The 15570-nt window shown below is 42.1% G+C and overlaps 1 pseudogene; it reads right to left on the bottom strand.

Moving 5' to 3' along the window:
* Positions 1–11971: 11971 nt before the first annotated feature.
* Positions 11972–12435, bottom strand: LOC122676399 (annotated as a pseudogene).
* Positions 12436–15570: the final 3135 nt, after the last annotated feature.

The raw sequence follows: 15570 nt of genomic DNA, 5'->3' as shown, positions 1-15570 counted from the left end.
AATAATTTTATGAAAAAAATTCTGATATTTTAGGTAACCATGCACTAGCCTAATCTACTGTTAAAAAGTCCTCCACCCTCTAAAAAGACAACTAATAGGATCTTCACTCATAATAGAAATACAGTTTTGTATTCAGATTAATGGAGGCATCATATTGTACTCAGTATTGGAGATATTTCCAGGTTTATTGTTAATGAAAAATATGAACAAAACGTAGACTATGATACCACTTATGTAAAAAAAATGTGTGTGTGCATGTGTGTAGTAGATATGAACTAAGTCCTGTATTTAACTTTCAAAATTCAGTTACAGGAGTAAACCTTCATAAATGATTTTTAAATGAATTTTTTTAAATGTTAAAAAATTATTAAATGAATTGCTCCTCATGGCACATATTTTGGTAGTCACTGAACATGTAGTATTTGGGCAATACCTGAAGTACCTGGAGAGGTTCTGAGTTCTACTTTTTAGAAAAGTGTTGTGAAAGAAGAAAATATTCAGAAATAAATGAAAAGGAGGAGTTGCAGAAGTGGGGTAGGTAGGTGAAGGACCCAGGGCTGAGTGTGGGGAGGGGATAAGCAGGCATAGTCTCCAGATATCTAATGAACAGTCCACAGCAGAGCTAAGTGTCATAAAGAGGGTAATCTGTGATTTACTTCCACTAAATCACTGCAGCATCTAAGGCCTCAATACAAAGAAGGCATATAACATTTATTACTATCCCAAAATGAATAAGGCTGAGTTCCCTTCCCACTGTGTTGCCTGTTAACTGGGAAGATGATGATGATGTGAACAATAACAGTTATTATTTATTGAATGTTTACTAAGTGTTTTTCATATATTTAATACCTTCATTTAATACCCACAACAGTGCTATGAGGCCCAGAGAGCTTAAGTACCTTTCCAAGGTTTGATTGTCTACCTACAGACCCCCCAAAACTGGGATAGTCCAGTGCATCCATATTTCAAAAACTTTTTGCTCTAATCATCTAAGACTTTTTAACAATGTGATAGTTCAGCCTTTTTCAGTATACAGTATAGAATCTGACAGCAGTAGATGTTCAGTGTACGTTAGTGTGCATTAGTTGAATGAGGATGAATAATCTATGAATATGAATGAGGTATCATGTATTATGAATGGTTCTGGAATAAAATGCACTCTGCTATGGTTACAGATCTTAAGATGAACCCAAGAAACATAAAGCATGTTTCTATATTGTCTAATAGAACTTTGTACAACAATAGAAACTTTAACTATGCTGTCAATATAGTAGCCACAAGACACTTGTGATGATCGAATACTTTTAATGTGGCAAGTTTGGACTTTCCTGGTGATCCAGTGGTTAAAACTCTGTGTTTCCAATGCACGGGGCATAGGTTCTATCCCTGGTCTGGGAACTAAGATCCCATATGCTGCATGGTGCAGCCACAAATAAATGTGGCTAGTTCAATTGAAGAATTTTTAAATTATTCAATAAAATGTTATTAATTAAGTGTAAAGGCAAATAGCTACATGTGTCTAGTGGATGCTGTAATGAACAACTTAACTCTAGAAGCTTTTTTTTTTTTTTTGCATTTCTGGTACTTGACTGCAAGAGGGGTGAATTGTGTGAGGAGGGTATACAACGGTAATGATTGTACTGAGTTAGATGAAGTCAGCTTGTTCTGGGCTCACCTGGGAGGTGTATCAAGCTGGCTGAGAAGTCACAGGCATCATGAGCAAAACACTAATTAAAGAAGCAGGTACATTGAACCCATGTTCAATGGGATGTCCAGGTGGCCCCCAGGCCGATCATCTAGAAGAAAGAACTAAACTCCATAGGGAAGAATCATGGCTGATAGGATGTGCAAGCTGCTAACGGGGCAGGACCACCTCTCTATCCCCCAGGGTCATGACCCCTGAAGTTCATGGGTCACCAAATTCACGTGGAGAAAATAAAGATCAAGATTGCTCAGAATTTTAGGGGACTTTATTGACCTCTTAGTGCATGCCATGGTGGTGATTTAGTCACTAAATCATGTCTGACTATTGCAACCCCATGGACGGTACCCCGCCCAGGCTCCTCTGTCCATGGATTTTCCCAGGCAAGGATACTGGATTGGGTTGCCAGTTCCTTCTCCAAGGGATCTTCCCGACCCAGGGATCGAACCCACGTCTCCTGCATTGCAAGCAGATTCTTTATTGATTGAGCCATCAGGGAAGCCCTACCCTGAAAGAATTCCCAAGTCCATCTCACTGTTTTGCCTTGTGCCATCTTCTTTGCTCACCAAGCTTCAGTTATGCCTGTCTTCTCTGTTCCTGCCCAGAATCTACCAAATCTCAGCAGACTATTGTGACTAAGAGTACAAAATTCTGGAGCCAGTTAGTTGGAGTGAAAATTCTTCCCTTGCTGTTTATTAGCAACTTATTAACATTTCTATGCCTCAGTTTTTTCATTTGCAAAATGAAAATAATAATAGTACTTACCTTATAGGATTGCTGAAAGGATTAAATGTATGAACATATGCAAAGTACTTAGAGTATTACCTGAGCCATAATAAGTATTATAAAACCATTGGTTAATATTATTAGTAATATTAATGTTAATTATATTAATGTAGTTCTCCCCATACCTTATATATTTTTCCCCTGGACAACTGGTCATCCTGCAGGTCTCAAAGTTCACGTCATTTTCTCAGGGAGCTATTTCCCTTTCAGTGAATTTAGCCACCACACACCCACCCCCACCATTATATATTCTAACACTGCTGGTACACTGGGCTTTTCCTTCATAGCACCTATTCCACTTGTGTGACTATCTGTTTGGGTAATTGGTTATTTAATGTCTTTCTTCTCCATTAGACCATAAGCTCCTTGAGTAAAAGAACCACAGTTGTTCAGTTTTTCAGAGTTATATCTCACTGTATCAGGGACTAGTGGAATATTTGTTCAGAATAATTGTTTAATGAAAGAAAGAATTCATGGAGGCCTGTTAGTATTACAGGATAAGGCAATGTAATATTTCAAGCCATGCTCACAGAAGCAAACCCTCTGAAATATTCAAAAACCTTCTCCGTTTTGTAACAGCTTTTACTATCCACCCCGTTCAGGTCCCTCCATCATCATTAACAACCCACAGTTGAAAATAAGAAGCCGAGGTAATTATTCATGGAAGAGGGAAACATAACCCAGCAAATGGACCTGAGAGAAAATTATCCTCAGAAGTGACATCCAATGATCTGATTTGCTTTTTGTGGCCCCTTGGGAGATGGTGATATGCAGCTCCAGTTAATCTCCCTTGGAAGTGTCCATCTGGGCACCATGTTGCCAGGGACACCACTCAGAGTTAGATATTTCTCCCCCAGTATGCCTTCTCTGTAGGTGTATTTATAAGAGTACTCTGATTGCTGTAACAAACAACTGCAGAATCTCAACCCCAGACATGGCAAAGGTGTTCCTTGCTCACACTGCAGTCCAATGTGATTGATGGAAGAGCAGAAGGAATTTGTTTCATGCAGTCATTCAGGGACCCAGCTCCCTCCTTCTGAAAGCTCCACCATTCCTCTGGGCTTCAAAATCAGTCAGTGGATCTTCAGCTTCCTGTTGGCTGATCTGTGAAGAAAGAGAGCATGGAGGGTTATGTGAGAACGATCAGAGGCCAGGCTTCTGAGTGATGTACATCATTATTCCCCATTCCTTTGGCCAGACTCAGTCACTTGGCCATGACCAACTGCAAGTTAGCCTGGGAAAGGAGTCTAGCTGGGGCCCAAGAAGAAGAGGATATTGGTGAGCACCACCCATCTCTGTCACAAAAGCAAACTGATACTTTGACAAGATTAACAGCAAGTAGAAGAGAAGTTAAGAACTCCAATTTTAACTATAATTATACCTCAAACAAACAAAAAAAGGAGTATCTGCACATTCTAAGATTTAAAAGCATGCAGGCCTTCCCTGAGTGCGTTATACCACAATTATAAGTGTTGCAAAGGAACCCTCCAGGAGAACAAAAGATGTCAGGATTGCAGACCCAGCTGGTGAGCCTGGTTAGAAACAGCCACCACCATCCCATGTGGTTAGAGCTGAATCCCGTGGAACCCACCTTATCTCCATTTTCCTATTACCACTCATTTTATTATTTATTTATTTATTTAGGGCTTCCCTGGTGACTCAGTGGTGAGGAATCCATCTGTCAATGCAGGAAACATGGATTCCATCCCTAGATTGGGAAGATCCCCTTGAGAAGGAAATGGCAACCCACTCCAATATTGTTGCCTGGGAAATCCCATGGACAGAGGACCCTGGCAGGTTACAGTTCATGGGGTCGCAAAAGAGTTAGACATGACTGAGCAACTAACCAGCAACTACAACACTTATTTATTTGGCCACATCATCTGGCATGTGGGATCTTACTTCCCCGACCAGGGATCGAATCTGTGTCCCCTGCAGTAGAAGCTCTGAGTCTTAACCACCTGACTGCGGGGGAAGTCCCCCATTCATTTTAAAGCGTTGCCTATAGAGTCAGCTTTGTTAGTTGACCTAAAAGTTGGTGCTTAATTTTTCTTTCTTATTGTACAAGTAAGAGCCACACATAGAAAGCTTGAAAAAAGAAAAATAGAAAGACTTGAGGAAAAAAATAATTTACACAATTGAACTGTCATTTTCACCAAAGTCTCTGACAAGGAGATCGGAGAAAGTAGAGGAGGGACCCTCAAGTCACCCCCCCTCAACCCGTCAGCCATTCCCATGGCCCTTCCCTTCTCTACCTTGAAGGATTTCCAACTATAGATAACCACTCACCCTATATTTCATTTCATTTCCCATCCACCAAGGCATACAGTTAAACTCTGAGCCAAGGCCAACATTTCCAGAAAGATCCCTTGCCCTTTGACAGATTTTCTAGTCTCCACACAAAAGTTTTTCTCTAATAGAAAGGAGTGGAATACAAAAGGCTTTTGTTACGGCATGTTCTGTGTCATTTAAAAAGGGAGGGTGAGCCTATATGAAAAACAGAAAAAGAGACACAGAAATACAGAACAGACTTTTGAACTATGTGGGAGAATGTGAGGGTGGGATATTTCAAAAGAACAACATGTATACCATCTATGGTGAAACAGATCCCCAGCCCAGGTGGGATGCATGAGACAAGTGCTCGGGCCTGGTGCACTGGGAAGACCCAGAGGAATCGGGTGGAGAGGGAGGTGGGAGGGGGGATCGGGATGGGGAATACGTGTAACTCTATGGCTGATTCATATCAATGTATGACAAAACCCACTGAAATGTTGTGAAGTAATTAGCCTCCAACTAATAAAAAATTAAAAAAAAAAAAAAAAGGGAGGGTGAGGATTAGCATAATTTGAATGTTCCCTTCGTGCCAGACAAGCCTAGATGCTTTGTAAATGTAATCTCACATTTCATCTTCAACTTCTACCCCTACAGATGTATATGAACTTCCCAATTTTACAGAGGAGAAAACTAAGGCACACAGAAGCTGGTTACCCAGAAGCGATCAATTCTGTGACTTTAATCACTCTTCTTCACTGCTCTGAAATCCCACATATCATAAAGGAGACAGAGAAGGAGGATTTCTGGAAAGACTCCCTGGAAGTGTGGGATGTCTGGGCTATGTGGGCTGCACATTGTGTTACAGGTCAGGAAACATTTTCCTGAAATCTCTGCTGAGGCTGTTTCTTCTTCTGGGCATCTCCTTGGTTCCAGTGTCTAGTGACTCCACCCCTGGGCTGCTGTAACACCTTCTCCTTCTGTCATTCCAGCCTAGAGTGGTAATGACTTTTCACTATGCCTGTTTTCTGGACTGTGGGCTTCCCTGGGCCTCAGTGGCAAAAAATCCACCTGTCATTGCAGCAGACCCAGTTTTGATCCCTGGGTTGGGAAGATTCCCTGGAGAAAGAAATGGCAACCCACTCCAGTATTCTTGCCTGGGAAATCCCATGGACAGAGGAGCATGGAAGGCTACGTTCCATGGGTTCACAAAGAGTCAGACACACTTAGCAACTAGACAACAACAACATTCTCTGGATTACTTCATGATCACCACCACTCCCCTGCAGTAAAATCCTTTGGTTCTGATGTAAACCAAAAACAGAATGAGTATACATTTGATGAAAACCTCTACTTTACCAAGTCTGTGCTGGGGGCAGAGAAGCTTGTGATGAATAACTCAGGTGTCAGATGCAAAAGTGAGAGCGCTAGTCTGTGGAGGAGAGAAAGACTTTTAAGCACCTATTTTCAATATAATATGAACTTCAGAACTTCAGATTGAAAAATAAGTGTAAAGTGGAGACTGCCCTGAATTGTTTCCTGGGCTAATAACAGTCCTATTGGCATTGCCACTGCCCAGTGGTTCCAAAGGCACCTGAGATATTTTTAGGTTATACAGTTTAGTTTACATTCTGGAACGTTCTGTAAGGAAGGGTGAGTAATAGGACACTTCACACATAAAAGAAGACAGACATAGAGTTAAATTATGAAGTCTGAAGGATGTGATCTTCACCAAGAATCAACCTTTTCATTTCTCTCTCTTGAGACTCATGCACACACACACACACACACTTATTCATTGTGAAAGAAGATGTTATTCTTTTTTATCTGTTGTATCTCTAAATGGTCATAGTATTATAATAAGCTCCTTTCTTGTCATTGAGCCTATTCAATTCTTTATATATGATAATAAAACATATCACAACCCTGTGAGTTGTGATATGGTTCAGTTCAGTTCAGTTCAGTCGCTCAGTCGTGTCTGACTCTTTGCGACACCATGAATCACAGCATGCCAGGCCTCCCTGTCCCTCACCAACTCCCGGAGTTTACTCAAACTCATGTCTATCGAGTCAGTGATGCCATCCAGCCATCTCATCCTCTGTCGTCCCCTTCTCCTCCTGCCCCCAATCCCTCCCAGCATCAGGGTCTTTTCCAATGAGTCACCTCTTCGCATGTAGTGGCCAAAGTATTGGAGTTTCAGCTTCAGCATCAGTCCTTCCAATGAACACCCAGGACTGATCTCCTTTAGGATGGACTGGTTGGATCTCCTTGCAGTCCAAGGGAATCTCAAGAGTCTGCTCCAACACCATAGTTCAAAAGCATCAAATTTTCGGCGCTCAGCTTTTTTCACAGTCCAACTCTCACATCCATACCTGACCACTGGAAAAACCAGAGCCTTGACTAGACGGACCTTTGTTGGCAAAGTAATGTCTCTGCTTTTTAATATGCTGTCTAGCTTGGTCATAACTTTCCTTCCAAGGAGTAGGCGTCTTTTAATTTCATGGCTGCAGTCACCATCTGCAGTGATTTGGGAACCCCCCCAAAAATAAAGTCTGACACTGTTTCCACTGTTTCCCCATCTATTTCCCATGAGGTGATGGGACCAGATGCCATGATCTTAGTTTTCTGAGTGTTAAGCTTTAAGCCAACTTTTTCACTCTCCTCCTTCACTGTCATCAAGAGGCTTTTCAGCTCCTCTTCACTCTCTGCCATAAGGGTGGTGTCATCTGCATATCTGAGGTTATTGATATTTCTCCGGGCAATCTTGCTTCCAGCTTGTGCTTCTTCCAGCCCAGCGTTTCTCATGATGTGCTTGTGATATGGTACTAGCTACTAAATCCACTTTACAGACGGGGAAACTGAGACTTAGGGAAGTTAGGCATGTTGGATAAGGTGACGTACATAGTAAGTGGCAGAGCCAGGATTCACACAGCTCTGCCCAGCTGGAAAGTGTAGGTCCTTTCTGTTAGCCCCCTCTCCACACATACGCATGTAGAATCTTCTATCCTATTAATTTTGAGCATTGCTGTTTTTAAATTTCTGAACTTAGCTTTATAAACCCAGTGACATGAATGAAATTCAGGGTTTGCGGGGGTTCTTTTCTTTTTGTCCTATGCCCAACATTTGTTTTTCTTTTTTTTTTTTTCCCAACATTTGTTTTTCATTTTTGACATTTGAAAAGAAATTCTATGTTGCTAGTGCTCATGAATGTGCTCAGGGTACTTGAATGTTTCTACTAGTGTGGAAGATCTTCTCTCAGACTAAATTATTTCCCCATGGGCTCCAGGGACTGCAGATAAGGCTTCCCACTGGATCTGCTGGAGCAGTCTGTGACTGTGGGAGCCAGAGACTTTTGACCTGGTTCCAGCTCCAAGCTGGAAGGGTGTCGTGAAATCACATGAAATTTGGACTAAAAGGGCAAGCTGAAGACTGTCTCTCTCATGCTGTCCTGACCTGTGAACCTAAGCAGTGAGCAAATGTACCCCTCCAAGGAACAACTGTAATCCACTGGATATGCCAAAGAACGGAAGAAAAGGTGAGTCTCTAAGCCAGGCCAACTTGGGTTACTGATGCTTCGCAGTATTCCAAGACCAGTGGGACATGTGCAGGGAAGGATGGTGGGAAACCCTGGAAGGAAACTTCTAGGTCATCTGGTTAAATTCCATTCACAAATGGGAGTGGATGTGGTGGTGGTGATTAAAATAGTAAGCCATGAGGGGCAGGGACTTAACTAGTATTTTGCAGATGGTTCAAGTATCCAGGATTAGATTTAAATGTCCTTCAAACTTCCCTGGTGGCTCAGATGGTAAAGTGTCTGTCTATCAATGCGGGAGACCTGGGTTCAATCCCTGGGTTGGGAAGATTCTCTGGAGAAGGAAATGGCAACCCATTCCAGTACTCTTGCCTAGAAACTCCCATGGACGGAGGAGCCTGGTGCAGGCTACTGTCCATGGGGTCGCAAAGAGTCATACACGACTGAGCGATTTCAATTCACCCCAAGGCCAAGTAAGAAGTCCTAGGAGCAGAGGTAACCCTTGTCTAGGGTGTGAGTTGCTGGCACATGTCTGCTATTTCTAAGTAGCTTTGTTCGTTTTAGATCATTTCTTCTAAGGAATTATTTCTTTAGACTTTAGGTGCTATGGAGAATGAAGGCTGATGTACAAGAAAATGCAGCTCGCTGCTAGTAGAGAGGACACCTCTTGATTTCTACCCTCTTCCTGGTCTCTCCCACCTCCCTTCTTTCATATTTATATCTTCCTATTCTTTTTGGATGCAAGAAAGAACAGAATAGATCTGACCCATAATTACTTTCAGAGTGTCACTTATCTCCAAGGGACTCATTTCAAACAGCAGAGTAGGGACTTCCCTGGCGGTCCAATGGTTAAGAATCTGCCTTCCAGTGATTCCAGATCAGGGAACTAAGATCCCACATATGTCAAAGAAACTAAACCTATGCACCACAAGTACTGGGCCTGTGCTCTGGAGCCAGCGTGCCACAACTAGAAAGTAGCCTGAGCACCACAAGGGAAGATTCTGAGTTAACACAAGGAAGATCCCATGTGTCACAGCTAAGACTTGGCATAGCCAAATAAATATGTTAAAGAAAAACAAGCCCAAGAGAGTAGTTCGGCACTCCCTGACTGACCTGGGTCTCCGTGCTCCTGCGACCTTTCCGAGTCCTCCTTCCCTCCTCTCTGGAACCTAGCAGCAGATCCTTGGCCTTCCACAGTGAGCCAGCAGTCAAGAGAAAGCCTAGTGTGGCCATGAAGTTGTGGACCTTGGTGGAATCTTGGTTCAATCACGATTTAGACATTAGAGTGAACTATATGAAGTTGCAGACCAGTCATTTTTTAGAAATGAAACTTTTAATTTAAAAATATTGTAGATTCACATGCAGTTGTAAAAAATAATACAGAGATTCTATGTACAGCTTTATGCATTCCCCCTAGTGGGAACATTGTGCAAAACTGTAGTCTAATATCACAGCCAGTATAGACACTCATACAGACAAGATACAGAACAGTTCCATCACCACAGGTCTTTCTCTCCTGCTGTACTTAAAAATTTTTTTAAAAAAAATTTATTTAGCTGTGCTGGGTCTTAGTTGCAGCACGCAAAATCTGAGTTGCAGCATGTGGGATCTAGCTTCCTTACCAGGGATTGAACTCAGGGTCCCTGCATTGGGAACCCAGAGTTTTAGCCACTGGACCACCAGGAAAGTCCCTTTTGTTGTACTTTCATAGCCATACTCATCTCCCTCATCCCCGGCAACCATGATCTGTCTTTGATTTACATAGTTTTTACCATTTCAAGAATACTACATAAATGGAACCACATAGTATGTAACTTTGGGGATTGGTTTTATTTACTCAGCATAATTCCCTGGAGATTCATTTAGCTTATTGCCTGTAGCAATAGCTGTGTTACTTTTTATTGCTTAGTATTCCATGACAGGGGTATAAACAGTTTGTTTAATGATTTACCCATCAAAGGATATCTGATATCTGGGTTGTTTCTAGTTTGGGGCTATTACAAATAAAGCTACTATAAATATTGTTGTATATGTTTTTGTGTGAACATAAGTTTTCACTTTTTTCTGGGATAAGTACCTAAGAGTGCAATTGTTGGGTCTTATGGTAGTTGTGTTTAGTTTTATTTGTTGCTGTTGTTCAGTTGTTAAGTTGTGTCTCACTTTTTGGGACCACATGAACTGCAGTACGCTAGACTTCTTTGTCCTTCACCATTTCCCTGAGTTTGCTCAAACTCATGTCCACTGAGTCAGTGATACCATTCAACCATTTCATCCTCTGTTGCCTCCTTCTCCTCTTGCCTTCAATCTTTCCAAGCATCATGGTCTTTTCTGATGAGTCAGCTCTTCACATCATGTGGCCAGAGTATTAGAGTTTCAGCATCAGTCCTTGCAATGAATATTCAGGGTTGATTTCCTTCAGGATTGACTGGTTTGATCTCCTTGCTGTCCAAGGGACTCTCAAGACTTGAGTCTTCTTCGGCACACAGTTTGAAAGCATCGATTCTTTGGTGCTTGGCCTTCTTTACGGTTCACCTCTCACATCTGTACGTGACTTCTGGAAAAACCATAGCTTTGACTACATGGACCTTTGTTGGCAAAGTGATATCTCTGCTTTTTAATATGCTGTCTAGGTTTGTCATAGTTTTTCTTCCAAGGAGCAAGTGTCTTTTAACTTCATGGCTGCAGTCACTGTCTGCAGTGATTTTAGAGCCCAAGTTTGGTTTTTTTTTTTTTGATAGTGGAGTGCAGCTTATTACACCGGCGGGCCCAAGGCAGAGTCTCCTCTTAGCCAAGGACCCCGTCCAGCATTTGCGAAAATCTTTTATACCCCATGTGTATGATGTGTACGTGTCCAAACCCACCACCCCAATTCCCTTGAGACTTACACAAACAAAGGAAGGGTAAATACAACTACAATAACCCCATCATTCACGTGTTATGTGTTCAAACAGTCAATAATCAATAAGCCCGCAGTTACATTCCAAATAGTTAATAACCGATAAGCCTGTGCTTACATTCTGATAGATAGTGTCCGGAGGCAGGGGTGATTAGTGTCTGTTTTCTCTTAGATGATGAGTAACCTGGATATGATCTTCAAGGTTCCCCTGTCCAGAGGGGTCTTATCCTTCCATTGTCGTTCCCACAGGCACTAAGCAGAGAGTTCAAGTCCACTGGAGATGTGGCCGAGCACGATCAGCACAGACAGGCCTGAGATGGAGTCCAGGCCCTATGAATTCCTTCTTCATTCCCCCCTCTTGATGCTCTTAGTTTCTGTAATGAGCATCATTCATTGAGATATATTGTACCTTAGCCCTCCTGCCACCCACATGAGAGAATGCTATCAACCTCTGCGTCACAAAATTCACAAGGCATTGTAGGAAGCAGGGCCCACAGAGCAGTATGATTAAGATTACTATAACAACAGTTACAATGGTTTTCCACCAGTCTCCCTTTACCCAGGAGAGGACTGAAGTCCAAAAGGGAATATTTTCATTAGACATGGCTTTCACTTGATTTTGCATATCCTCCAAGGCAGTAGATACATTTCCAGACAGGTCAGGGATGTACACGCAACATTCAACTTTAATTATGGCGCAAGTCCCTCCTTGGGCTGCTGTGAGTATGTCTAATGCCATCCTATTTCGAATTACTGCCTTCCTCATCTGAATTTGTTCTTTTTGTTCCCAGCAAATAGTAGCAGGGGTAATCAACTGTCCTTTCTCAGGAGTCATCCAGAAATATTCATCCCAGACCTGGTAGTATTGCTCAAGGTACCGGGAGGCCTGTCCCCCTTTTGTTAAGGGAGCCCTTTTCTTCTTTAATTTTCATATATGAGGTATAAGCCTTTGTTATCTCCATAAAGCTGGTGTTCATGTTAAATGTAACCCTATGTCCCTGGCCCATTGATGGCTTCTTCTTACACCAGGAAAGCAAAGAAAGGTTATGGTTGGTGAGAGAGAGGAACGGAGTGGCGATACCCACCAGGGGAGTCTGTCCATTACTGACAGGGGCATAGCCCCACATACCCAACAGTTGGCAGAGTTGTGGCCCACGAGGTGAAGACGTTGTCCTGTGCAGGAGCAGTGGTCAGGTTCAGAATTGCATTGGTGAGGCTGAGCAGCAGGAGTCGTTTACCCAGCTCCATCCTGTAGAGGGCTCGTCTGGGACCTCATTTTCTTCTTCCTCCTCAGAATGATCTTGGTTTCTCGTGGGTCGGTGGGGTCCTTCTGGGTGGTCCACTTGGTGTCCTCCGGGTCAACGTGGTATGCCTTCTTTGCTCTGGTGTGATGGATCAAGGGACAATACCTGCAACTTTAACTGAGCGCTCAGTTTCCCTGCTGCCGTCCACTACCTGCTGACGTGAAAGGTCCGGGCGTTGAAAAGCAGAATCCTTCCAGAGGGGTGAGGCACCTTCCCCCCTCTAGGAGATTCAAGCTACAAAGCCTCGGGGTGGCCTCAAATGAGACATGTCTCCTCAAAGCGAGGAGTTTCCCGGCCAATGCACCAAATGTTATAGCCACTCTTTCCGGGAAACAAACTCACTCAGAAGGACAATGCAGATAGTGGAGTGCAGTTTATTACACTGGCGGGCCCAAGGCAAAGTCTCCTCTTAGCCAAGGACCCCAAGTTTAGTTTTATAAGAAACTGCCAAACTCTTTTCCAAAGTGGCTGTGACATTTATATTCCTACCAGCAATGTATAAATGATCCAGTTTCTCCCTCTGCATCCTCACCAGCATTTGGTGTTATCACTATTTTTCATTTTAGCCATTCTAATAGGTATGCACTAATATATCATCGAAAAAGCAAGAGAGTTCCAGAAAAACATCTATTTCTGCCTTATTGACTATGCCAAAGCCTTTGACTGTGTGGATCACAATAAGCTGTGGAAAATTCTGAAGGAGATGGGAATACCAGACCACCTGACCTGCCTCTTGAGAAACCTATATGCAGGTCAGGAAGCAACAGTTAGAACTGGACATGGAACAACAGACTGGTTCCAAATAGGAAAAGGGGTATGTCAAAGCTGTATATTGTCACCCTGCTTATTTAACTTCTATGCAGAGTACATCATGAGAAATGCTGGGCTGGAAGAAGCAGAAGCTGGAATCAAGATTGCTGGGAGAAATATCGATAACCTCAGATATGCAGATGACACCACCCTTATGGCAGAAAGTGAAGAGGAACTAAAAAGCCTCTTGATGAAAGTGAAAGAGGAGAGTGAAAAAGTTGGCTTAAAGCTCAACATTCAGAAAACTAAGATCATGGCATCTGGTCCCATCACTTCATGGGAAATAGATGGGGAAACAGTGGAAACAGTGCCAGACTTTATTTTTTGGGGCTCCCAAATCACTGCAGATGGTGATTGCAGCCATGAAATTAAAAGACACTTACTCCTTGGAAGGAAAGTTATGACCAACCTGGATAGCATATTAAAAAGCAGAGACATTACTTTGCCAACAAAGGTCCGTCTAGTCAAGGCTCTGGTTTTTCCAGTGGTCATGTATGGATGTGAGAGTTGGACTGTGAAGAAAGCTGAGTGCCGAAAAACTGATGCTTTTGAACTGTGGTGTTGGAGAAGCCTCTTGAGATTCCCTTGGACTGCAAGGAGATCCAACCAGTCCATCCTAAAGGAGATCAGTCCTGGGTGTTCATTGGAAGGACTGATGCTGAAGCTGAAACTCCAATACTTTGGCCACCTCATGTGAAGAGCTGACTCATTGGAAAAGACCCTGATGCTGGGAGGGATCGGGGGCAGGAGGAGAAGGGGACGACAGAGGATGAGATGGCTGGATGGCATCACTGACTCGATAGACATGAGTTTGAGTAAACTCCGGGAGTTGGTGAGGGACAGGGAGGCCTGGCATGCTGTGATTCATGGTGTTGCAAAGAGTCAGACACGACTGAGTGACTGAACTGAACTGAATATATCATTGTGGTTTTAATTTGTATTTCCTTAATAGCTAATGGTACTGGGTAGCTTTTCATGTGCTTATTTGACATTTGTACATCCATCCTTTCTACTGAAATATCTGCTCAAGTCTTCTGCACATTTCCAATTAAATTTTTAAAAAATTTATTTATATTTGACTGTGCTGGATCTTCACTGCTGCACAGGCTTTCTGTAGTTGTAGCCAGCAGGGGTATTTTTCAATGTGGTATGCAGGCTTCTCACTGCGGTGTCTTCTCCTGTTGCAGAGCATGGGCTCTAGAGTGCAAGTTCAGTAGTTATGGAACATGGACTTTGTTGCCCCATGACATGTGGGATCTTCCCGGACCATGTATTAAACCTGTGTCCCCTGCTTTAGCAGGTGGATTGTTAACCACTGAACCATCAGGGAAGTAAGTGTCTTTGCACATTTTCTAATTGGGTTTTTTTAATGCTGAGTTTTGAGATTCTTTATATATTATAAATACTAGTCCTTTGTTGGATAAGGATTTTTTGTCCATTTTGTAGCTTGTATTTTCATCCTCTTAAAAGGGTCTTTCACAGAGCAGAAGTATTTAATTTTTATAGAGTCCAATTTATCAGCCTTTTCTTGTATGGATCATGCATTTGGTGATACCTCTCTGTTGTATTCCAGATCACAGATGATTTACTCTTATTTTTCCCTAGAAGTTTTATAATTCTACATTTAATTCTATAATCCATTTTCTAGACTTTCATATGAGGTAAGAGGTTTATGTCAAGGTAAATTTTTTTATTTTTTGCCAACACATGTCCAATTGTTTCAGCATTATTTGTTGAAACAGCTGTTTGTCCTCCATTGAACTGCTTTTGCATCCTTGTCAAAAATCTGTTAGGTATATGTGTATAGGCATGTTTTTCGAGTTATTTACTGATCTATGCATCTATCCCTCTGCCAAGACCACACTGTTTTGATAAATATAGCCTTATAGTAGTCCTTAATATCAGGTACAGTGAGTCTTCCCACTTTATTTTCTTTTTCTATGAAACAAAGGTTTTTTTACCCTTTCACCTGGGAATAAACTGAAATCTTACAGAAAAGTTGCAAGAATAAAGAATAGTACAAAGCACACCCATATACTCTTTATACAGATTCATCTATTATTATGATTTTGCTGTATCTGCTTTATCATTTGCTTCTCCCCTCTCTGCAAACATATATATGAAACTTCTTTGGTAAAGCACTTGAAGGAAAATTAAATGCATCATGACCATTTACTCCTAAATATCTTAGTATGTATTTTATAAAACTTGGATATTTTCTTGCCAATATAATGATCAACCTCAACAGTTTATCACTGACAAAGACCCT

This window comes from Cervus elaphus, chromosome 20 (genome assembly GCF_910594005.1).
Source record: "Cervus elaphus chromosome 20, mCerEla1.1, whole genome shotgun sequence".
In the NCBI taxonomy this organism is placed as follows: domain Eukaryota; kingdom Metazoa; phylum Chordata; class Mammalia; order Artiodactyla; family Cervidae; genus Cervus; species Cervus elaphus.
The sequence above is the reverse complement of the archived record's forward strand: the minus strand, read 5'-3'. Positions and strand labels throughout refer to the sequence as shown.